This window comes from Kogia breviceps, chromosome 10, assembly GCF_026419965.1.
Source record: "Kogia breviceps isolate mKogBre1 chromosome 10, mKogBre1 haplotype 1, whole genome shotgun sequence".
NCBI lineage: Eukaryota > Metazoa > Chordata > Mammalia > Artiodactyla > Physeteridae > Kogia > Kogia breviceps.
In genome coordinates this window covers 57,563,112-57,588,470 of record NC_081319.1, presented here as the reverse complement: position 1 = coordinate 57,588,470, position 25,359 = coordinate 57,563,112, and the positions used below count along the sequence as shown (strand labels likewise).

The following is a 25,359-nucleotide window of genomic DNA, read 5'->3' as shown; positions in this document are numbered from 1 at the left end:
CCCCTGGCCACTTCCTTAAGCCCAGGGAGACTGCTCCCCCTGTGCACAAAGCAGACCTGAAGTTGAGAGAACAATAAGCCCTGGTGACTAGTACCCCCTCTTCCTTGCCCCTTCGTTGAGATAATTCTCCAGTGTGTTTCATTTTTCACAGTAGGGTTAAGCTCCTGACTACCTTTGATGGGCTGCATTCTCTATCCCTATATCACCACCTGCTACCATCTAACATTTCCTAAACCTGGGAGGACGAAGCTTCCAGAGCCGCGTTGTTGAGGAAGATCTCAATCCCCACTGGAACGAGGTCTTTGAGGTGATCATCACATCAATTCCAGGCCAAGAGCTAGAGGGTGAGGTTTTTGACAAGGACCTGGACAAGGATGACTTTCTGGGCAGGTGTAAAGTGAGTCTCACTACAGTCCTAAACAATGGCTTCCTTGATGAGTGGCTGACCCTGGAGGATGTCTCATCTGGCTGCCTATACTTGCATCTGGAGCATCTGACCCCCGTCCCACTGCTGCTGAGTTAGAGGAGGTGCTGCAGATGAGCAGTTTGATCCAGACTCAGAAGAGTGCAGAACTGGCGGCAGCCCTGCTCTCCATCTACCTGGAGTGGGCTGAGGACCTGTGGCTCTGAAAAGGTACCAGGCCTCCCAGCCCTTATGGTACTCTTGCTTTGGGAGATACTTCTCATAAAACTAAGACTGTTTTCCAAACGTCAGCCCCTGTCTGGGATGAGAGTGCCTCCTCTCTCATCAGGAAACCAAACTCTGAGAGCCTGGAGTTGCAGGTTTGGGGTGAGGGGACTGTCACACTGGGCTTGTTATCCCTGCCTTTCTCCGAGCTCCTCGTGGCTGACCGGCTCTGCTTGGACCGCTGGTTTATGCTCAGCAATGGTCCAGGGCAGGAGCTACTGCGAGCACAGCTCAGGATCCTGGTGTCCCAGCACTCAGGGGTGGAAGTTCACAGCCACAGCTAGAGCCACAGCTCCTCATCTCTGAGTGAAGAACCAGAGCTCTGGAGGGGACTCCCTCACATCACTTCCTCAGCCCCAGAGCTCCGGCAGCACCTAACACAGTGACAGTCCCCTTGAGGCTCCAGCCTGGACTCTGGGCCAGGTGAAACTGACTGTTTGGTACTACAGTGAAGAACGCAAGCTGGTCAGCAACATTCACAGTTGTTGGGCTCTTCGACAAAATGGACGGAACCCCCCTGACCCCTACGTGTCACTGTTGCTACTGCCAGACAAGAACCGGGGCACCAAGAGGAAGACCTCACAGAAGAAGAGGACCCTAAATCCTGAATTCAATGAACGCTTTGAGTGGAAATTGCCACTGGATGAGGACTTTCGGTGAAAGCTGGATGTCTCTGTGAAGTCTAGTTCCTCCTTCATGTCAAGAGAGCATGAGCTGCTGGGGAAGGTGCAGTTGGACCTCGCTGAGATAGACCTTTCCCAGGGTGCAGTCCAGTGGTATGACCTCATGGATGACAAGGACAAGGGCAGCTCCTAAGAGCTGGAGATTACCAGCCTGACTGCTCTGTCTCCTTGCCTGGCCTCTTGCTGTATCACCACCTCAATGTGATGAGCCTAAAGCTTGGAGTCCGAGGGCAGAGCCTGCACCCCTCAGCCATCTCACCTGCCAGGCCCATGATAGGGCCTTTGCATGACCAAAGAGGAGGACCATATGTTACCCTTTACTGCACGGCCTGTATCCTTCTGGGCTCCTGGGACAGCGACGTGAGCTGGCTATTTCCTGCTCTGCCTGCACATTCTCCTTTCTGCCCAGCTCCTCAGGACCTTCTGTGTTTGTGCCTGGTCACTGGCAACACTAGCAGTGGCATTAGCTTATGCCAAATACAGCTTTTTGAAAGACCAAAAAAACAAACAAAAAAAACCCCACATAGTTTCCCCAGGAAACTAGCCCTTGAATCTTTGTCTCAGGTCTGTTTCTGGGGAAACCCAAACCAAGATGATCAATGGGCTCCTTCCAAAATTCTTGTAACAAATTCCAAAGCCAAATGGACATCATTTAAAAATCACCCATAGGATGATTAAAAGTTGACAATTCATAGATAAGCCAAGACTCAAATTTGCTAAATTTAAGTTCTTTCATTTATAGCATCAATATTCATCAAACCTGCTTCTTCGCGCTCTGAAAGTGTTCTTATGACTGAATGACCTCTGTTAGGAAATAGTTTAACAGAATGCATTTCCATTCATTTTCATGTGCTTTGAACGTTATGGCACAATCCTCTGAATCATGATTCACAGGTGTTTTCCAAAACTCTCATTCTGTGACCTTGGCCATTTTAGCAACTACCTTGCCCAGGAATGTGCTGTGCGTGAAATCATAGTGGCTGGTACATACAAATTTTTAGATTTATTTACTTTCCCTTTTTCCCAAATACTGATACTGATACTTTTTCCCAAATACTGATACTTCACAGAAGAAGAGGACCTGGATGAGGCCTTTTAGCGAAAGCTATACTTTCCCTTTTTCCCAAAATACTGATCTATTATTTTCCATTTCTTCCCTTTTTACCCACATTTCTCCCTTTGCTTATTTCTATCCTGTCATTTCTCTTTTTATGACAAAATGATACAATCTCACATAGTGTGCTGACAGTGGATGCTGTGTGCTCAACACATCCCTCTTGGATCAAGGAACTCACTCCTCCTGCTGAGGGATATTGGCTGCTGATGGCTCACAACTCTGTTCCTTTTCCAAAATTGTCCTCAGCTGAAGGAAGCTACCTTGCCCAAGATTATGCTCCACCCTGGGGACAGCCTGCATCCAAAAAGACCCAGACACTTTGTCTCAGTTTGGAACAACTCTGAAGGACCATCCCAGTTCCTAAACACCACATGGGATCAGCTGAGGCTTCTTTTCCAATTGCATCATGGTTTACCTTCTCCCTTTGCCTGTTCTGCTTTCCTTACTCTTCACAAGTACTATTCCTGACAGCACCCTCAACTTCTGAACGACTCTCTCAGAATCTCAGAGTCCGTTTCCCAGGAACCTGACCTATGACACAAATAAAATAAGATCAAGAGGGATAAAAATTCATTCATTTAGATTTACTATCATCTGTGCACTCTGCCTAGTATATATAAGATTTATATATAAGATGGTGTCACAAAAACTTGGAAGGTGTTAGTATATATTTGTATATTCTACTACTAAAACGTATGGAAAAATAAAGCGTGTAGATTTTGTTGAACCATGGGAGACAAGTGTAACAGCACCTGATATACAGAAGAGTTCAACAAATATTTCCAGAATCTTTCATTCAGCTTTCTTACAATAAAATGTGATATACACTTGTCTCATAACTCAATGCTTCAAAGATTGTGTATTTTAAATTGAAGATAGTGTTTCTAATAAAAATGTTCACATTTTAATCTATATCCAGGTAAATAAAACAATTTAAAATAAATTATTTCTTAAACTGCAGAAATTATCAGATCAATTTCATTGAGTAGGCACTCTGGATCAGTTTCTTTACCTGAACCCTCCCTAAGTTACTATCCATTACCATATTTAATAAAATCAAAATCCCTAAGAATCAAGAAAAAAAGACTATAAATTAGATGGTTCATGCTATCCAGCTTGCTGTTCATGCTACACCTACATCTACTTTTTGACAGTTGAATAGGTAGATGGAATGTAAACATTGTGCATTTTGTTGAATGAGAATTTAAAAACTTAACATACCTGAAAATAATCCACCATCATCCTTAATGAGCGGCTATGTCTTCTCACCATCATTGCGGGGAAACAAGGCCCCTGCATGCTCCCTGAGGCCTCCCATTAATCACCACTCAGCCTCTCACTCACTAAGCTGCCATCACTCTCATTTTCATCCTTGGAGAATTTATGAAAATCTTTCCTGGTGACTTTTTCCAAACTCAGTCTTATTTGGTGTGTGTTTGGGGGGTGGGGGTGGAGGTGACAAGATTTATAGAAGAGCTATCACTACCAACAAATTAATCAGTTAAAACATGAAAATACAAAGTGAGCCAATAGTAGACTAAAAATGAGAAACAAAACGAAGAGAAGGTGAAAGGATTATGCTTCTGAAATATTTCCCATGAGTTTCAAGAAGGTACATCCATTGGTGCTGCCTCCTTTAATTGCTAGCTACTCAAGTGCCTTATTAGTTAGGGTCATCCTAGCCACTGTAATAAATAGAACTCAAAATATAAAATATGCAATCCTAATACAAGTTTATTTGTTGCTCAGGTAAGTTATTTCTGGGTGATGGGAGGCTGTCCTGCACCTCAGGCCTCTTTGTATTGTGTCCTGGGTGTCATGTAGCCCTCGCTTCCCTGAGGACTCACTTGCATCAGCATCCAGTCAGTAAAGGAAGAAATAGAGCGAGGAGGAGACACAGCTATCTCTTAAAAGGCTTGGCTCAGAAATGGCACAAATCATTTCTGCACGTGTTCCATTGGTTGGAATTGAGACTCACAGCCACAACTAACCGCAAGGGAGCCTGGGAAATGTGGTCTAGCATTGTGTGCAGGAAGAAGAGGAAACATTCTTGCTGAACAGCCAGAAGACCCAGACACAGAGCCTTTGTGAGGCTTAAGGAAGACAAGTGAATACGAAACTTCTCAAATGACTCTGAGGGAATCTTAAAGGTGCCAGTGGGCTGACTACTGGAACCAGTCAATGGGAGTCCATGTTCTTCAGGTCTCCTCAGATAGCCTAAAACTTAATATTTTAAAATAATTCTAATCTTTCAGTAAGAGTTGTACCAATATACCACCAAAGTGATCCTCACAGTAAAGCACTTTGTCTCTCCAAAACAGGATAGATGGCCTCTTAGGGACTGACCAAAGAATTAAGTCAGTCTTTTCCCCCCTCCCTCTTTCTACTGAAATAATCACATTGTTTGGGAAGGTTTCTGAGATCATTATCTGGATGCCTCATCACTCTGACACTGCTACTTTGGGCACTAGAATTTCAGTCTTGAAGTCCTGTGAAACTTAGCCAGTTCGTTTTCTTAATGTTTTGTCAACAAATGGATAGGCTCTTTTCATAAAATGACAGTTAAGAAAAAAATAAGCATTTCTCTTGAACTATTCACACAAGAAAACAGTGACTCTTTCATTGCAACATTCAAGCCAGAGATGAGAATTTTATTTGAAGAAGATGACAACTTGGTGGTTAATGCTATTCTTTTTGTACTTACTCGCTCTTCCAGATGAACGACAGAGAATAATCGGTATTCTGAAGATGGGTTCACAACAGGCGAGCTTGCAACCCTACTGTGTTTTTTTAATTCAAAAAGGACATTCCTGAGGGTAAATGTGATCAGGTTTATGTGTCAAACAAAATTGTCTGTGTGGGAGGCTTTTGCTTTGTAGTCTAAATGGTTAACTCAGGCGTGTCTACACATAAAACAGCTGAATGATAATTAACTGTCAATGAGCACCACCATACTAGATATTATCAGTGTTTACCCACAGTATCTGCTCATATTTACAAATCACTTTATAATGTTCATGAAAGTATCTTACCTCAATTATTTACTTGTAACTAGTCATATAGCATGGGTGGGTAATGGTTTTTTTTAAATTTTTATTTATTTATTATTACTATTATTATTTTGCGGTACGCGGGCCTCTCACTGTTGTGGCCTCTCCCGTTGCGGAGCACAGGCTCCGGACGCACAGGCTCAGCGGTCATGGCTCACGGGCCCGGCTGCTCCACAGCATGTGGGATCCTCCCGGACCGGGATACGAACCCATGTCCCCTGCATGAGCAGGCGGATGCTCAACCACTGCGCCACCAGGGAAGCCCGATAATGTTGTTTTTAATTGCTGGTTACATCCCCCAAAGCAAAACCAACCTTGTAATTAATTTAGAGCTGTTTTTTCTTAAAGAATTATTAAACATCAAAATCACTTCCTTTTTTAGCTATGCAAAGACAGCCAAAAAGTACATGTCTTACAAAAATACTTTAAAATATGCTTTATTTCCACATTGTGGCCAGTTAAGAGAGGAAACAAAGAGGATGAGAAGAAAGAAGAGGTGGGAGCAAAGGATGGGAAATAGAGACAGAGAGGTGAGTAGATGGAAAAAGAGAAAGAAAAGCATGAATGACAGAGGAGGGGCATGAGAAAAAAAGAGCAGGGGAAAGAATGAGAAAGAAAAATGGAGGAAAAAAGGAGTATCAGATTGCTTTCTTGAGCGGAGTGGGGGACATTTGGACAAAGTGAAGAACAGAATCCACCATCAGGGAAGGGAATCGGGGGAAAGGTTTTCTCTCTTATCACAGCCATTATGATCAGAGCAATGCTAAGACTGAATGAGATCAGGTCCAAGGTAGGTCTAGCAACAGGACGAGGTTTCCCACACTTGCTGTGGACTTTACAAAGAGCCATGTCTCTTTAGTCATTTAAATGATTCCTCACAATGATTCCTTCTTTATGAATTTCATAGATTCTTAGATTCTTTTTTAAAATTGACATATAATTTAAATACCATCATAATTCACTTTTTAAAAGTATATATTTCAGGGTTTTTGGTAAACTCACAAGGTTATACATTCATCACCACTACTTAATTCAAAAATATTTATCACCCCTAAAAGAAACTGCATAAAAATTAACAGTAAGTCCTCATTGCCTCCTCCTACCAACCTCTGGAAACCAAAAATCTCCTTTATGTCTCTGGCAATTTGCATATCCTAGAAATTTCATATAAAGGGAATCACACCATATATGGCCTTTTGTGTGTGCCTTCTTTTACTTAGCATGTTTTTAAGATTCATCCATGTCATAGCAGTATACTTCACTCCTCTTCATAGTTGAAAAATATTTCACTGTATGGATATATCACATTTTCTTTATCCATTTATTAATTGATGGACATTTGAATTGTTTCCACTTCTTAGCTATTATGAATGATGTTGTTCTGAACGTTCCTGTACAAGTTTTTGTGTGAATATATGTTTTCAGTTTTCTTGACTATATGCCTACAATGGAATTGCCAGGTGTTATGGTAACTCTATGTTTAAAATTTTGAAGAATTACCAGAATTTTTAACAGAATAAAGATCACCATTTTATTCACACCAGCAATCTTGGAGTGTTCCAAATTCTTCACAACCTTCCCAACACTTGCTATTGTCCACCTTTTTGATTAAAGTGATCCTAGTGGGTGAGAAATTGCTCTCACTGTGATTTTGATTTGCATTTCTCTAATGACTAATGATGGTGAGCATCCTTTCATGTGCCTATTGGTCATTTGTTTATCTTCTTTGGAGAATTATCTAATCAAAACCTTTGCCCAATTTTTAATTGGGCTGCATTTTATTATTGAGCTATAAATATGCTTCATATATTCTGGATACCAGACCGTTATCAGATATACGATTTGCAAATATTTTTCCCATTCAGTGGGTTTCTTTTCACTTTCTGGATGCATAAAAGTTTTGAATTTTTATAAAGTCCAGTTTATGTTTTCTCTGGCGGATTACCCTTTAGGTGTCATATCTAAGAAACCATTGCCTAATCCAAGGTTATGAAGATGTACACATAGGCTTACTCTAATAAGGGTTTTATAGATTTAACTCTTACATATTTAGGTCTTTGATCCATTTTTAGAGTTAAATTTTGTACATGTTATGAGGTAGGTGACCAACTTCATTATTTTGCATGTGAATACCAGTTGACCTAGCACCATTTGCTGGACTATTCTTTCCGCATTGATTTTTCTTGGCACTCTAGATTATTTGTCCATTTAATCTAGGTTATCTCATTTGTTAGTATACAATTGTTCATAATAATCCCTTATAGTCCTTTTTATTTCTGTTGGGTTGGTAATAGTATCACCTCTTTCATTCTTGGTTTTAGTACTCTGAGTCCTCTTTCTTTCTTTGTCAACCTAGCTAAATGTTGTCAATTTTTTTGGTGCTTTCAAAGAACCACATTTGGGGCGTTTTTATTTTCTCTATTGTTCTTCTATTCCCTATTTCATTTGTTTCTGTTGTAATCTTTATTATTTCCTTCCTTCTGCTTGCTTTGGGTTAAGTTTGTTCTTTCTTTCCCTAGTTTCTTTTTTTTTTGCGGTACATGGGCCTCTCACTGTTGTGGCTTCTCCCATTGCAGAGCACAGGCTCCAGACGCGCAGGCTCAGTGGCCATGGCTCACGGACCCAGCCGCTCCACGGCATGTGGGATCCTCCTGGACCAGGGCACGAACCCGTGTCCCCTGCATTGGCAGGCAGATTCTCAACCACTGCGCCACCAGGGAAGCCCCCTAGTTTCTTAAGGTGAAAGTGTAGATTATTGATTTGAGAGATTTTTTTCTTTTTATATAGGCATTTAGAACTATAAAGTGAGCATTGCTTTCATTGTATCCCATAAGTTATGCTATATGTTATGCTTTTGTTTTCATTTATCTAAAAGTATTCCTAAGGTTATATGATTTCTTCTTTGACCCATTAGTTGTTTATGAGTGTGTCATGTAATTTCCAGTATTTATGAATTTCCCTGTGTTTCTTCTGTTATTGATTTCTAACTTAATTTTTATTTTATGGTCAGAAAACATACTTTGTATGACTTCAATCTTTTTAAATTTTTTAAGACTTCCTTCATAAGGCTTAATATATGGTCCATTCTGAAGAATACTCCAAGTTCACTTGAGAAGAATGTGTATTTAGCATTTGTTGGGTGTTCTATAGATGTTTGTTATGTCAGGTTGGTTTGTAGTGTTGTTCAAATCTTCTTTTTCCATGGTAATCTTCTGTTCAGCTGTTTTATTCATTATTAAAGTAGAGTATTGATGTGTCCAGTTATTATTCTTGAATTTTCTACTTCTCCCTTAAATTCTGATTTTTTTGCTTCATGAATTTGAGGGCTCTGTTATCAGGTACATATAAGTTTATAATTGTTATATCTTCCAGGTGAATTGACCATTTTATCATTACAAAATGTCTTTTTTTTTGTCTAGTAAAAATTTTATCTTAAAGTTTTTTTTGTCTGATATTAATATAGCCAGTCCAGCTCTCTTCTGATTGCCATTTGAATGGTATATCTTTTTCTATCATTTTACTTTTAACCTATTTGTCTTGAATCTAAAGTATGTTGCTTGTAGACAGCATATATTTGAATCATTTAAAAAATCCATTCTACAAATCTTTGCCTATTAATTGGAGTGTTTAATCACTGATATTTAATGTAATTACTGATAAAGTAGAATTTCCTTTGCTATTTACATTTTGCTATTTATTTTCTACATGTCCTATATCTTTATCTCTTCTTTTTCCATTACTGCCTCCTTTTGTGTTAAAGTCCACTTCTCCACTATTAGTAATGTTAATTCTGATCATTTGACAACTAAGAAATATCAACCACTCTGAGGTTGCCCAGGTGACTTTAAATCTCACTTGAGATATTGATTGTTCTTCACTATTCCAATAAAACCAAATCATGAGAAAGATTTCATGATATAGTTTAGGGTTTAGTCACCACTTGCTAGAAGAATTCAACATATTATCTATGACAATATAAAATATTTTGAAAAGTTTTATTTTGTGTCTTAACTCCTTTCATTATTCATTCACACACAAGATGCTAAGTGCCAACTTAATTCTAGGCAATGACGTAGACACGGGGGAAACAACAGTGAATAAGATAGACAAGGTCCCTGTCCTCATGAAGCTTAAGTTCTAGTGGGAGAGACAGTCAATGAATAGATGAACAAGTATATTCTAAAATACACAGCAAGATAAGAGCTAGGAATAAAATACAGTATGGGAAATATGTAGAGATGCATAGTGGAGGGGATATTTTAGATTGGAGGATTCTGAGAAGTGCTCTCTGAGAAAGTGATCTTTTGAACAAACACCTAAATGAAGAGAGGGTTCAAGTCATAAAGCTCTGTTGGGGGTAGTGTTTAAGGTAGAGAAAATAGCTGCAAAGACCCTCAAGCAGAAGCGTGCTTGGCATGGTTGAGGAGCAGCAAAGATTCCCATGTGGCTGAAGAGAAATAAGCAGGGGAAAGACTGGTGAAAAATGAAGCAAGTTAGGTAGCCAGTGTTCATATATGCATGATCTTATACGCCTTATTCTAAGCCAGTAGAGGGTTGTGAGCAAAAGAATGGTATTGTTAGTTTTCATTTTTAAAGGATCACTCTGGCTACTGCATGGAGAATAAACTGTTGGAGGGCATGAGTGACGTTGAAAGACCAATGTAGTGGACACTCCTTAAGTTGATTTCTAATAAGCTGTACCCTCGTATCCGTACTCTCCCTGAATTCAGGCAGAACCTATGACTTACTTCTAATGAACAGAATATGGCAAAGGTGATGAGACTCACAGTTATGTTACATTATATAAGACTTCATCTTAGCAGACTGGAATGTGAGACATTCTCTTGATTCTATTGAAGAAGCAAACCATCTATGGCCTAGGAGTGGGACATGTGTCAGAGACCTCTAAGACCTCTATGGGCAAGGCAGTCCCCAGCCAAGAGCTGGTAAGAAGCTGGGCCCTCAGTTCTATAACCACAAGACACTGAATTTTGCCAACTCTTTGAGTTAACTAGGAGGTGGATCCTTCCTTAGTTGAACCTCCAGATGAGAATGCAGCCTGCCAACGTCTTGATTACAGACTGTCAGATGCTGAGCAGGGTCAGTTAAGCTATTTCCAGACTCCTTCCAGATCCATGGAAACTGTGAGATAATTAATGTGCATGGTTTTAAATTGTGAGATAATACATGTGCATGGTTTGTGGTAATTTGTTACACAGCAACAGAAAAGCATCACAACCAACTCAGATGTTTTCGTAGTAGTCCAGGCAAGAGATGATAGCTAGTAGTAATGGAGATGGGTGGAAGTGGTATGATTTGGGATGTGTTTTGAACATAGAGATTTTGCCAATAACATTTGCCAGTAGCTTGGATATGGCATATGTGAGAATGGAGGAGCCCAAATTGACTCTAAGAATGGCTCCATAAATAAAAATATCCCACTTACAAAAATTAATTGATTTATATTTTGCCCATCTTATAAATAAAATCTACTCAACCCCCATTGGCATGATGTAGCACTTCTTCCAGGAATGCATCTGACCCTTTTCTAATCCAGGCTAGTTTTGCTCATGCTTCACGTTTCAAGTGAAATGTGTCCCTTCTGTGAAAGCTCCATCATGTAGGATAATTTTTGCTCCCTGTTTTATTCACTTTCGGCTGCTATAATGGAATCCCATAGCATGGGTGTCTTATAAACAACAGAAATCTATTTCTCACAGTCTACAGGCTGGGAACTTCAAGGCACTGGCAGATTCAGTGTCCGGTTCACAGATAGCTGTCTTCTTGCTGTGTCCTCTCATGGCAGGAGGGGCAAAAGAGCTCTGTGGGGTCTCTTTTATGAGGGCACTAATCCTGTTCACGAGGACTCTGTCCTCATGACCTAATCACCTCCCAAACACCCCACCCCCAAAACACCACCACATTGGGGATTCGATTTCTACCTATGAATTCTGGGGACACAAACATTCAGTCTACAGCACTCCCTTAGCACATTGCTAAGAAATCTCTTTACAATATTTGTCTCATGAACTGTAACTTATGTTTGTGCCTCTGTCTCCTACACAAGGCAGATGGTTTTCATCTTTATATTCCAAAAGCCTAGAACAGAGTCTGGGACGTCTAGAAAATATTCAAAAATTTGGTGAATGAATAATTGCAGTTATTCTGAAAATATCTGAAATCATCAGATTCAACTGTATTTTATCTGATTCTGTCCTCCCATATCAACATAGTTCATCTTACTATATGATCAACTAAAGCAGAAAAGATGTGTACTCATATATTACCTGTATATATGAGTGTATATAATAAATAGACTGTACTGTAATCATTTGATATTGTTAACTCCATAAATAACATTCTTACTTATGTTACATATACTTTGTGTATGTGTGCATGTGCTTGTTTACATGTGTTTTGTGTGTGTGTGAGGGAGAGACAGACAGACAGACAGAGAGATAAAGGATTCTTATAAGCTGGAAAAAACATGTTTAATCCAGTTCAAATTGCAGATCCAACATTTACCTTCTTGATCTATTGTTTCCTAGCCTTGTAAAAGGATAAAAGTGAAATTTTGAAAAGACTTTTGAGACTCATACTTCAACTACTCAAGAATGTGCAAAAGGGATAGATAGATGCTAAGTCTCTTTAAAAAAGTAAAGGAATGTTCCAATATAAAAAAATATGGTATTTGTGGGCTATGGTTTGTTCAAACACACTGGGGTAAATTTCCAGGCTTCAGTCCAATTGTATGATGCATTCAGAAGCTCTGTGCCTCCTCATAAAAATGTCTCGGATAAAAGACTTTGAAAATTGTTTAGGGGCTTTAACTGTTCTGAGCACAGAAATGTTGGCCATTTCATTTTGGGACCAGAGGTTCAATATGGAATCTGATAGACCAGTGATCATAGTTTCTGTAATTCCAGAAAAGACACACACACACACACACACACACACACACACACACACACACACACGTACACATGCACACACTCCCTTCCTAAGAGGGCAAGTGACCTCAAAGGATTGGAGGAGCCTCTCTGAGTCAAGTTCGCCATTTGCCTTAAAGTGTTCATTTTCCTACTTATCATTCTGGGACACCCAAACTCTCCAATAAATCACAAATACACAATTGCTGTCACTCGGGAAAATTTTTGGCAAAAAGACTTATGATCTGGAGCATGATGGAATTTCTGTCTCTCCAATTAAAAATGATGTTCAACACTATAGTATATTCAGAAGTTGAAATACAATGTTGTACAAGTGAAATCAATATAATGTTATAAAACAGGGTTACCTCAATTAAAAAAAAATGATGCTCAAAGCAACCCATTACTTCAGTTAGAGTAATTCGCAGATTGGAACCAAAGCAGAAATGCCAAGCTCAGAAGAAAGCCAGACCTAAACACAACTGAAAGGGTTTTCCATAGACAAAATCAAGAAACAGAACAAATTTGGCTGTTCAAAACATTACTTAATCCTAACTTAGTTCTCAGACAAGGATGGAATATCAATTGATAACGATAGATATACCTTTACCAGTACGGGTTGAAACTATCCAGGAGACACCACCAAACGGTCAGTCTCAAAATTTGACCTATGTTACCTTGTAAATATTCAAACAACTGTCATTGCTGAAAATGGATAAGAATTGGAATCTATTTTTGGAAAGCATATTTAATATATTCACTAAGCCCCTCACGTCTCTATCAGTGACTCTGCTAAGGGAGTGTACCATTCAGAGCCATGCAGAATGCCATTTAAAATGCACATGCTTGTGAAATGGGAAAAAAGGTAAAGAAATATTTGTTCTGTGGTTACAAAACCATATTTCAGAGCCAGGAAATATGCATAAGGCTTTTCTTTTGGAGAAAATCATGTAATTTCCAGATGAAATTTTAAAAATAAAACAACAAAATACCCAGCAATGTAAATTAGTAACACAACATGCTTCAAGCAAATGGACTATGCTAAATTCTGCACAGAAGTTTCCAGGATGTTCATACACAGAAAGAAAATATTTTGGAAATTATTTTCATGTTGAGCTTCCAGACAGGAATCCAAACCTATATGGCCCTAACACTTTGTTTGCATTTAATAACCATTAAATTTAAAATTATTATGTTTTTAAATTTCCCAGCAAACCAATTTTCTAACTTAGCCTTTTTCCAGATTTGATAATTTTTAAACATAAGATTTGAGGTTTCCTGTCCTTGAATGTTCATGAGATGATTTCTTGTTGCCTGTGTGAGAGCTAACTTAAGTGGATTTATGTTTCTTAGAATGAAATAACTATCTAACTTTAGTAACTCTGGGGTTAAAGGATGCAACGTTTTGGCAGGAGTTTGGTCATGTATTCTTTTGGCTGGGTAACCTAGATTCCATTTTACTTAGGGAAATTCTTTAAAGATACATAGTTTTATATCTTCAGAGTAACACAAAGTTTTATTTCTTTAGTTACTTCATTAATTCTACTTTATTTTATACTCAGCTTGCTACTCCATCCTTTGTTCTAGTGTCACTGAAATACCATGACCAATTTTTTTTCTTCACATTTTAAGTTTAAGATAGGCAGAATGGGGTGATGGAAAGAACAATGGATTTGAACTCCAAAGATATAGGTTTGAATCTTGCACTAACTGGGTGATGTCATGCCTTTGTTTTCTCAGTTGTAAAATGGGGATTATCTTCTTACCAAGACATGGTGAAGAATCTAATATGTATAGTATACATATATAATAGATTATATATACATTCTCACTAATATAGAGTGAGAACCTAATGACTTCTATATAAAGATGGCGGATTGAACACAGTCCTCTTAAAATCTGACTGCAGCATCAATAAAAGTAAAATTATAATGATGGAGCAGAAAAGGAAATTAGAAAACAGAATTTTGGAGACACGAAGACAAATAGTCAACTGGCAATCAAATTGGAAAACTCAAGAAAGCTGAATCTTAAGCCAACAGTGGAGAAAGCTAGCTTAAGATTCATCAAAATGTTCAAGAATTGATGAAACCCTCTGAAAGTGGAGGGTGGAAGAGAATGCTGATACAAGGAGACTGGTTGAAGGATGTGTGAAAAGTGTTTGGGTCCCTATATCCCCTCTCCCACGCCATGTACTTGGGCAAGATGCCCTTCCCCCACCCTGGCAGAAGTCTGGAAGTTTATTCTCTGGAAAAGGTAAAATGCAGGGTCTCTTTATCTGAGTATCAGGCACAGTTCAGCAGACAGGACCCATGACAAAAAACAATTAAAAAAGATTAAATGAAGGAATTCACAGTATTCTAAGACGCTCTCCACCTATGTGTCTGTTTTGGAGAACTCTGACCAACTTAACAGAAAATACCCAAATCTACTGACCTCAGGGATTCTGGAACCCAGAGCCTACGCTGGTCATTACACATATTCAGAGCTTCCATCAGCTTTAGGGTCTCCCATTATTAAACATAAGTGGAAAAATTAATGATACCAACATTCAAGGAAAATCTCTAATATGAAGAATACAGAAAACAACAACACATGGGGGTGGGAAAAGCCACTTAGAGGAATCAGAGCTGTACAGGAAGGATCAACCTTCAAGTTAATACTATAAATATCCTTAGACAGATAAGAACATATTATATCCATGAAACAAATGAAATGCTATTTAAGAGAGAAAACAAACAATAAAAAGAGGTTTTGAAAAAAATAGTAATATTATAGCAGAAATGAAAACCTCAATAGAAGAGTTAAAAGATAAAATTAAGGAAAACTCCCAGAAAGTGGAACTAAAATACAGAGAAGGAAAATAGAAAATAAAACATAATAAAGAGAGGATAAGTCATGAACATCCAACAACTAATTAATAGGAGTTCCAGAAAGAGAGAACATGGAAAATAGAGAAGAAATTGTCAAAGAATCCCAGACCTAAGAAACACTAATTTCCAGACTGAGAGATCCTGACAAGAATCAGGACAATAAATGAAAACAAACTTCATAGTAAGGCATATTGCTGTGAAATTTCATAATAGTAAGAACAAAAAAATCCTAAAATCTTTCAGAATGTAAAAATACATAATATACAAAGGGATGGTTTTCAGAATGGCAGTGGATTTTTCAATAAAATCCTAGAACCTGGAAGATAATGGACCAATGTCTTCAAAATTCTGAAAGATAATTATTTCCAATCAAGAATTCTATACTCAGGCAAACTATCAATCAACTGTGAAGCTAGAATATGCAAAGCCTCAAATGATTTTCCTCCCATACAACTTTGCTAAGGAAGCTACTGGAGGACATACTGCAATAAAATGAGGGAGTAAACCAAGAAAGAGGAGTACATGAGTTTCTAGAAACCAGAGATCCAACCCAGGAGAGAGGTGAAGGTAATCCCTGAGATGCTGATGAGGGAAGTCCTCGAACACCAGCTCTCATGTCCAGAGCACAGCAAGTCCAGATTGGAGCAACACAAAGAGGGCACCACCAGCAATCATCCTAAAAAGAAAGATGACCTTGAATTTGATGGATTACCTGATACACTTGAACATAGTCATAGATGTATTCTTCTGGAAGAGAGTTTGAAGATAAATTATTATAATTTATAAAGAAAATTAAGAAAATAAAAAAGTGAGATAATTCTTAAATCCAGAGAAAGCAAGAAGTTATTCAAGCAAGAAAATCTAATCAGCATATTACATGGCTCAGCTGTGGGTAATATTACATAATTAACTGAGTATTGATCAAATTTACCAAAGTCTATGCCTTAATTAGGATATCAGAGAGGAAGTATTTGTGAGTGTAGTAGAGGCAGAGTGAGAATTAACTCCTCATCTTTCACTTTAGGAAATCATCAGATTATCCCTCAAAGGGGAAAATCAAAGAATAGCAGGGTAAGCCTGTTATGTGGATATATAGTGGAAAATATTAGAACAGCTGAGGGTAAACATGGTTGCCTTTGGGGAGTGGGGACTGGGGAAGGGATAAAAGTGAAGGATTGCTACTTCCATAGGAAGCTTCATTTAACTTTTAAAACAATGTACATATACAACTTCGATAAAAATTAAAACATAAAAAAAGATTAAATGACACACTGTGCCTCAAAATCATCTATCAGAGTACCTGGTTTATAATAAACAGCTAATAAATTTATTTGTTTTTTAAAAAGATAGGAAAATTAGATGTTTGCTATAGTCCTTTCACACAGGAGGAAGGAAGTGAACCAGAAAATGGAATCTAGGAGCACATTGTCCAAGAATGTATGACAATATCACATCTTTTGAAATTATGTGGACTTCATTGGGTAGTAACTCAGGCACAGCAAGGGAACAATTCATCTTTAGCGGTCCAGCAAGTCTGTTGAAACACAAAACAATGAAGCAATTTGAGCAAAGACCTTATGTGCCTACACGTGTAGTGAATCCATTCACTTGGCCCAGAGAGGAGTATGAGATAGGTCAGAATTATGAGACAAGTTAGTGAGATAGATCTGTGTCAGGTGCTCACTCAGAGCTCATCTGGAGCTGTTCTCAACCTTGATTGCACACTAGATTCATTTGGGGAGCTTTAAAAAATCCTGATACCCACCACATCCTAGAATTAAATTAAATCAGAATCTTCTCCCAAGTACCTCACGTGATTCCAATGTGTAGTGAGGTGGAGAAGCATAGCCCTAATGGGTAAGTTCATGAGACTGGGCTTGCAGCTGCCATTTCCCATATCTCATCAGAGCCCAGGGAGAGGTAGGGAGATGCAAAGCCAATGGGGAGAGAAGTTGGGTATTCCCCCTGCCACCCCCACCATGCCAGGTGCAAACTGCACTTCTAGTCCAACCCCACCTCCCTTGGTACAGTTGTAGGAATGTGTCTTCTGGGTAATCCTAAGGCACACAGCAGGGTCCTGTCTTCCTTCCCTCATCCTCACTCACCAGAACAGGAGTTCTGATTGGTCAAAACCTGAGACACTGATGGGCAGTGTCTTGAAGGCAGAGACCAGGCTCCATCCTTTCCCCTCTATTCCTAGTATCTGGGGAAATAGACCATTTTTCTGTTTCTAGGCCACTGGCCTTCTTGGGGTGGGCTTAGGCACACTGGTCCCCTCCATTTCAAAATCTCTGCATGTGGGACTGGGGTCTCTCATGAAAATCCAGTGAGTGAGGAGTAGGACATTGTCTTCATCAGCTCAGGCTGTTATAACAAACATACCATAGCCTGGTGGCTTAAACAACACAAATTAATTTTCTCACAGTTGTAGTGGTTGGTAGTCTGAGATGAGGGTGCCAATATAGTTGGGTTCTGGTGAGAGCTCTCTTCTTGGCTTACAGAATGCCACCTTCCTGCTGTGTCCTCACAAGACCTCTTCTTTGTGTGCAAGTAGGGAGGGAGAAAGGGGAACAAGAGGGTAAGACAGAGAGGTAGAGACAGAGAGTAGGGCACAGGAGAGAGAGAGATATCTGTCTGGTATCTCTTCTTATAAGGGCACTAATCCCATCATGAAGCCCCTTATGACCTCATATAAATCTAATTATCTTCCAAAGGCCCCATCATTATGAGTTAGGTCTTTAACATACGAATTATGGGGGTGGCAGACGCAAAAATTCAGTCATTAAGAGATACCTTAGGCCTCAGGCCTGGGTCTTGCCTCCAACAGAGCCTTCCTGAGGCTATCAGCCTTTTGGTCAGCTCTCCATAACCAGAGGGCATTCTGTTTCCTATCCAGTCATTGATTTTCTGTGTGCCCTCTCTCCGTTCAGAACCCCCAAGGGAGTGAATGGGAGAATTTGAGTTCTAAATTTTCTTCTAGAAACACCCAAATACAGTTTGTAGGGAAACTCCAAGCTGGCCCTCCACTACTCTGATGGCCTAAACAAGTAGCTGGAGTTTTCCATTCTCCTCCCCAGTCAATTAGTATATGCATTTCATATATAAAGCAGGATGTTATGCTGAGCACTGTATGAAATTAAGAAGGAAGACACTCTCCTAGCTCACAAAGCAGAGTGAAATTCAAAATATTTAACAATGGGAGCTGTAGGCAATGACTACAGTTGACCTTGAACAACATGGAGGTAAAGGGCCCTAACCCTCCCCAAAGTCAAAAATCCATGTATAAGTTTACAATCGGCCTTCCAGATCTGCAGTTTCGCATCCTTGGTTTTAATCAGCCATGGACTGTGTAGCACTGCAGTATTTACTGGTGAAAAAAATCCGTGTATAAGTGGACCAGTGCAGTATTGTTCAAGGGCCAACTGTATTTAAATACAAATCAATATAAGAGTATTGCACTATATTAGTAATATGAATGGTAATACCATTAGCTTTTCCCCAAAGAGTTTAGGAGTGCTCTGCCAGGTGTGCACTGGGACTCAGGAATGCAGAGAAGAATGCAAGCGATATGTTAGGGAATTGCTGACCGAAACTGTCTACCTTGGCCAGGCATGATGAAAACCACTTGCATGTGTTGGCTCCCAACAAGAGGTCCCGATTAGGAACATAGTGCCGCCGCTGAAAACTAACTGGGAGAATTTAGGAGGGGCCAAAAGGAGAAAGGAGACAACCAGTCCGTATGTCCTTCCAACCTCCCAGAATCTTTCTCGCTGTAATCCATCTTGGCTGAGCGATGTGCTAGCCCCCGGGAAGGACCCTGAGTCAGAATGATAGGCCAGAGACAACCCGGAAACTAACCCCATCACCATAAAACCTGAGACTGCAAGCCACGTGGCAGAGCAGTTCTCCTGGGTTCCCTTATCCTGCTGCTCTCCAACGGGGCACCCATTCCCAGTTAAGTCTCTTGCTTTGTCAGCACGTGTGTCTCCTTGGACAATTCATTTCTTTTTTTTTTTTTTTTTTTTTTTTTTTTTTTTTTTTTTTTTTTTTTGCAGTACGCGGGCCTCTGACCGTTGTGGCCTCTCCCGTTGCGGAGCACAGGCTCCAGACGCGCAGGCCCAGCGGCCATGGCTCACTGGCCCAGCCGCTCCGCGGCATGTGGGATCTTCCCGGACCGGGACACAAACCCGTGTCCCCAGCATCGGCAGGCAGACTCTCAACCACTGCGCCACCAGGGAAGCCCGGACAACTCATTTCAGAGTGTCAGACAAGAGCCCACTCTCGGGCCCTGGAGGCGGTCACCCTTCCCGGAACAGATACAGAAGCAAAACCAAGCTGGGGCCTCCACCGAATGCCCCTTCTGTAGCAGGGAAGAGCCAAATCTGTCTACAGGTTGGATCTGTTTCTTTTACTTTAACCTTTGCTTCCCGTTGCTTTTGTTCACTAAAAGGATACTGTCTATACATAATGGCCTGCCTTGGGGAACCCGGCCCCTCTGCCTGAATGTTAAACCAAAGTGCCTTTGTTCAGGGAAACATCCTGATCCTGCCCACCTGTGAATGGCTGCAAGAAAGAAGAAATTAACACATCTCCTCCCCAAGGCTGGCCATTCCAGGGGACATTTGCAAATCTTATGCCCTATTTACCTTACTTCCTCATCTCCAGTTCTATAGAAGAAACTGGCATTGAAACCCCCGATAAGATGGTTATTTTGAGACATCAGTCTGCCATCTTCAAGGTCTGCAGGCTTTCCGTATTCCTTGCCTCAACATGTCATCTCCAGTTTATTGGCCTGTTGTGTGGCAAGCAGAGTGAGCTTGGATTCAGTAACACTTCCTGTGCTGTATTTGGATTCCTCCACCTGGGGAGGCCTAGTCACACAGGGGTCCAGGCCCAGAGTCAGGGACCAGAGTTAATTATAAGTCTGAACCAGTCTTCCTTTTCAGAGAGGCCTTGGCTTGGGAAACAGAGATGTGAAAAGAAAAAGAGGTCCTTTAGCTGGAGCCAGGTAGGGTCAAAAGCAGAGTGAAAAAGAGGGTCTTAATTCAAGCTGCCTCAGATTACATTCGTCCACACATGCATGCAAAATACTGCTTGAAAAATAAATGAGGTTAATTTCTCTCTAGGGGTTCCCTTTCATCTCAGGGTTTCAAAGCACTTTGCCACAAAAACTCCCCATCTTCACTCATTTTTAAATCTAAATATAAACTGAGAACCCTAAGGGTTAAATTTCGGTAAAGCCCTTTGAACTTTTGAAAAGTACTAAAGAATGTTTTATCATTATTCAGATCCAAGTGGCCAACCAAGGACCGCATAGCCAGAAAACTCCTCCTGATGAAAGCCCACACCTCTGATCAGAGGACCAGCCTGCTAATTAAAATCACTATTAAAACCAGCAGGGGAGAGGGAGAGTGGTGACTCAACACCCTTACCCAGAAGCAGAAACACTCACGACTGACTCACACAGGATACATGAGATTTTCTCCAACGGGCATTTGGAAAAAAAGAAAAGAAATATGAGTCCCGACTGCCCTCCCTCTAGTGATCCAGTAAACTCCCTGTTGGAGTCAGTGACACAGCCCTGACTTCCTCCCACCTCAGCAGGAAGGGCCAGCTTGGCCTCGTGTAGACGGGAATGTGGAGCGTTGTTCGCATATGCATTTTTCAGCAAAGGAATGTCTCAGAATCTCCCCGGTTCCAGCATGTGAGTCAGTAGTGGGTGTTTGTTTTCTGGGTTCTGGGTATGAGTCACCACCGTCCTGCTGTTGGTCTTCTCAATTCAGGGGTAACAACTAAAAAGAGATGTGTAGAAATGTCTCTGATTCTTAAAAGGCACGTGGTAGGGAGGGATAAATCAGGAGCTTGGGATGAACATACACACACTACTATGTATAAGATAGGTAACCAACAAGGACCTATTGTATAGCACAGGGAACTCTTCTCAATATTCTGTGATAACCTATATGAGAAAAGAATCTGAAAAAGAATGGATATATGTATAACTAAATTACTTTGCTGTGCACCTGAAACTAACATAACATTGTAAATCAACTAAACTCCAATAAAAAATAAAGAAAAAGAAAGGCACCTGGAAGTTCCGTTGGCAGTTGCATCAGCAGCTCTTTTCTCTATAAACAAGTATACAGCATTTATAAATAACGGTGAGAAAGAGGAAGAAGGGGACATAAGTCTTTAGAGGATGTGATTGCAGTAAACGGAAGCAGAGTCTAGTCAAAGTAAAAATAGACAACTGCCTGTTTATCGACTGGAGGAGGACTTTGGCGGTTGGTATGGCCCAGGAGCCCTGTGTGCTGCTCTTCACTGGCCCGGCAGTGTGGGTGGGAGGAGGGGGGCTGCCAATGCCATCCAACAATTCTGGAACCTGAAAGACCACCTTGGCTTTGAAAGGACATCTTCCTGATGTCCCTCACCTCAATGCTGTGCTTGGCACCATTTATTCCTGGAAAGCACTCCAAGACCACCCAGAATTCTACAGCAGGAACGATCTACAAGGTCCCAGTGTCACATGGGGACCAGTGCCAAGTGGTCCAGCTTGAAAAACAGTGATCTGACAGTTTGGGCTACATCAACAGCTAGTTCTTATTTCAGTAATATTGACCAACAAATCAAGCCACTTAAGGTGGCTGAAAAACATAAGGTGATCACCAAACAAACAGGTTTTGAGCTGTGGACAGCTGAACTGGATTTAACCCAGAAAGAAAAAAGGCTTCACTAGTGAAAAGAGCTTCAACTTTTCAACCGGTTTGAATGTGGAAGTCAAAGCTGGACCGTTGGAGGCTGGATACTATGTTCCATTTCTCGTATATATAATTAAAAGATTTCTGGATGCCCACACACTGTCGCTACTAAGGACTTTACAAAGCTCAGAAAAACAGAGGCCCTGCCCGCTCATTCCAATGTTAGTCAATCTACACAAATCCTTGGTGGGAAAAGATGATAAAAACTAACTCTGATGTCAATCCCTGACAAGTCATAAAGGGAGGAAGAAGTTTTGCTTCAAAACATTTTCATTGGAGGAGAAAAAATTATAATGCACATCAGCACCAAACAGAATACAAAGATTATAAACTTGGAGCTGTTTTCCTGGGACCCGACATTTTAAAATAAAATGTTTGCAGAATACTTTTTACATCAATGTCTCAATTTTTTGTTTTAAACATAATTATCTGTGGATATTGCAGAATTTCCTGAACACCCATTAGCTGTAGGCTTATACACTCGAAAGACGTGTACACTGAGGCCTATTCCAAAACAAACCAAAACCAATTAACACATACTCCTGATTGTGAGTTTTTGCTTAACTAACCTGCTATTCTCTCAAAAAAGTGAGGAGTTGGAATTTGGCTGGCAGGTGGAGTCATTCCACTTTTTCAAAATAATTCTGCTCTTAACCTGCTCAGTCTTGGGGAGCATTTTTTAGATAAGTGACTGATGAGATACTCTCATAGTTTATGACAACCCATCAAATGGCTTCCATGCCAAAACTGAGTTGGCATAACCAGGAAGTGGGCAGCCAGGAAGCATGTCTTTGCTCTTCTGTATTTATTTTTTCCAGTTATATTGAGATAAAATTGACATACAGCATTGCATAAATTTAGGGTGTACAGCATAATTACTTGGCTTACATACACCATGAAATGATGACCACAGTAAATTTAGTGAACAGCCATCGGCTCATACAGAAACAAAGCCTTGTGATGAGAACACTTAGCATTTGCTCTCTTAACAACTTTCACATATAATGTACCGCAGTGTTAACCATATTCATGTGGTGCATTGCATCTCTAGGACTTATTTATCTTATAACTGGAAGTTCGTGCCTTTTGACTGCCTGCACCCAGTTCCTCCTTTCCCTACCCCCGCCTCTGGTAACCATACATCTGATCTCTTTCCCTAGGATCATGTCTTTTCTGTTACCCCAACTCTTTTGCCATAGATTATCGATATAGGGTTAGACACCTGACCCAAGCCAGGACAGTTGGAGTGCTGCCTTGGAGTTTTTCACACTGGAGGGTGGCAAAGAATCCCATATTCTCTTGTCTGAGAGCATGGGGTGTGAAATTTGCACATGCAGTGTTCCTTACCCCATAGAGGCAGCCAATATTCAGAGAAAAAAATGAGCTCACAACTAGAGAGGTGAGACAGAAAAAGTACTGGCTGCATTTGAATTTTTAGTTCCATTTGTCCCTAAGATCATGCAGCTTGTCTTTAAGACATAAGACATCCCAGAATCCTTTAAAAAATTGTCACTGCCACCCTTTTTTTGCCTAACCTACTTAAGTTTCTAATACACCAAAAAAAGAGTCTTACTGTATACATGGATCCAGTTGATTATGAAAAAATGAATCAAGGTTGCCAAATATTTTTTCTCAAAGAAAATTTGATCCAAGGGAATATAGAGAGATATTTATTTACATTGTTAAGAGATATTTATTTACTTTGTTATTTACATATAGAGAGATATTTATTTACATTTATTTACATTTACATTTATCTTTCAACAAACATCTAGACAGCACACACATAGGGTATTCCACTTTTATAAGGCTATAGACCAGGGGATGTCATCTCCACCCTTCTAGGAGTTTGTAGTCTTGTCAGAGATACAATTAGCTTTGTTTCTGTGGAAACCAAAGTTTCTTCTTTTCTGTGTATTCCCCACCCCTATCAGAACAGGAGCTACACAAGGAAGGGGATTGGTTTTGTTCACTGATGTGTCCAAGCACCTAGAACAGTGCTTTGCATATGGTAGGCACTGAACAAAAATGTACTAAATGAATGAACTAACCTTTGTCCATGTCCTAATCCTGTTAGGTGTGTTAGCTCCTCAAGAATGGTAGGCTTAGAGATAGATGGAACAATGAAACTAAAAGAGCAGAAGATGGACACTAAGATACTGGGGACGTAAAGAAGCTTAAAGGTCAAAAGAGAAGTATTTTTAAATTTACCAATTTGGAAGGACTTCTGTTTCATCAACTGATCAATAGATGAAGGATATATCTCTCCATCCCACTGCTATTTAAGCTCTAACTTACTTACTACTGGTTATACCATTATTCCTTCAGTCATAGGACCCTTTCAGTTTTAGCTAAGCAAATGGCAGCCCAACCAAGAACCATGTTTTCCAGCCTCCCTTGCATCTAAGTAAGACCGTACGATTAAGTTTTGACCAATAGAATGTTAGTAGAAATGATGTGCTTCACTTATGAATCATCCCTTTAAATGGTATGAGCATACTCACTCTTAGTCCCTTATTTTCTTCCCATTTACTGTGATGCAAATTTGATGGCAGAACCTGGACTAGCCATCTTACACTGCTAAATGGACGCTGCAGGCCAAGGATGACAGAAGAGGAACATAGAAGGAGTTAAGTTTTGTGATACCATGCAGCTGCCACATTAAACTTGGACAGCTCACATTTGGACAGTTAACATGAAGGAAAAAGAATTGTCTGTTTTATTTCAGACGCTGCTATGTTTGGGTCTTTGTTATTATAGCTGAAGCTATGTAGTAACTAATACATTGACACAATCAAAATTAATCTGGCCTGGAACTTTTCCTATCTTTAACTGACTTTCATTAAGCTTATGTCCTTCAGGTTCTTGACAAATTAGTTTTATGTACTCAATCATTGTTTACATCCATACATGCAGCCTATGATAGGAATTCTTGGTTCTCATTCCTGTTGTAGATTCCTAATGAGCACCAGGCTTCAAAATAAAGTTGGACTGACCAGAACTGGTTGCTTGAATCCCGTAAACCTGCTGCTCAGTCATTCTCAGAGTCAACAGCTTGTAGTGCAGCATGAACTTGTTCTCATTATTTCCAAAGAGTTTAGTCTCTGCAGCAAGATGACACTGCCTTAAGAAAAGAGGCTATGTCTTCCATATTTCCAAATGCCACCCAGCCAGTGCTTAGCACAGAGTGGAGCAATTATTAAGGGCTCCATAAATACACTAAAACCTCTATTATTATTTGCACAGTTTACCTGGGACTTC

General features: G+C 40.1%; 1 pseudogene; it reads left to right on the top strand.

Moving 5' to 3' along the window:
- Positions 1–232: 232 nt before the first annotated feature.
- LOC131764145 (extended synaptotagmin-1 pseudogene) lies at positions 233–2,056 on the top strand (annotated as a pseudogene).
- Positions 2,057–25,359: the final 23,303 nt, after the last annotated feature.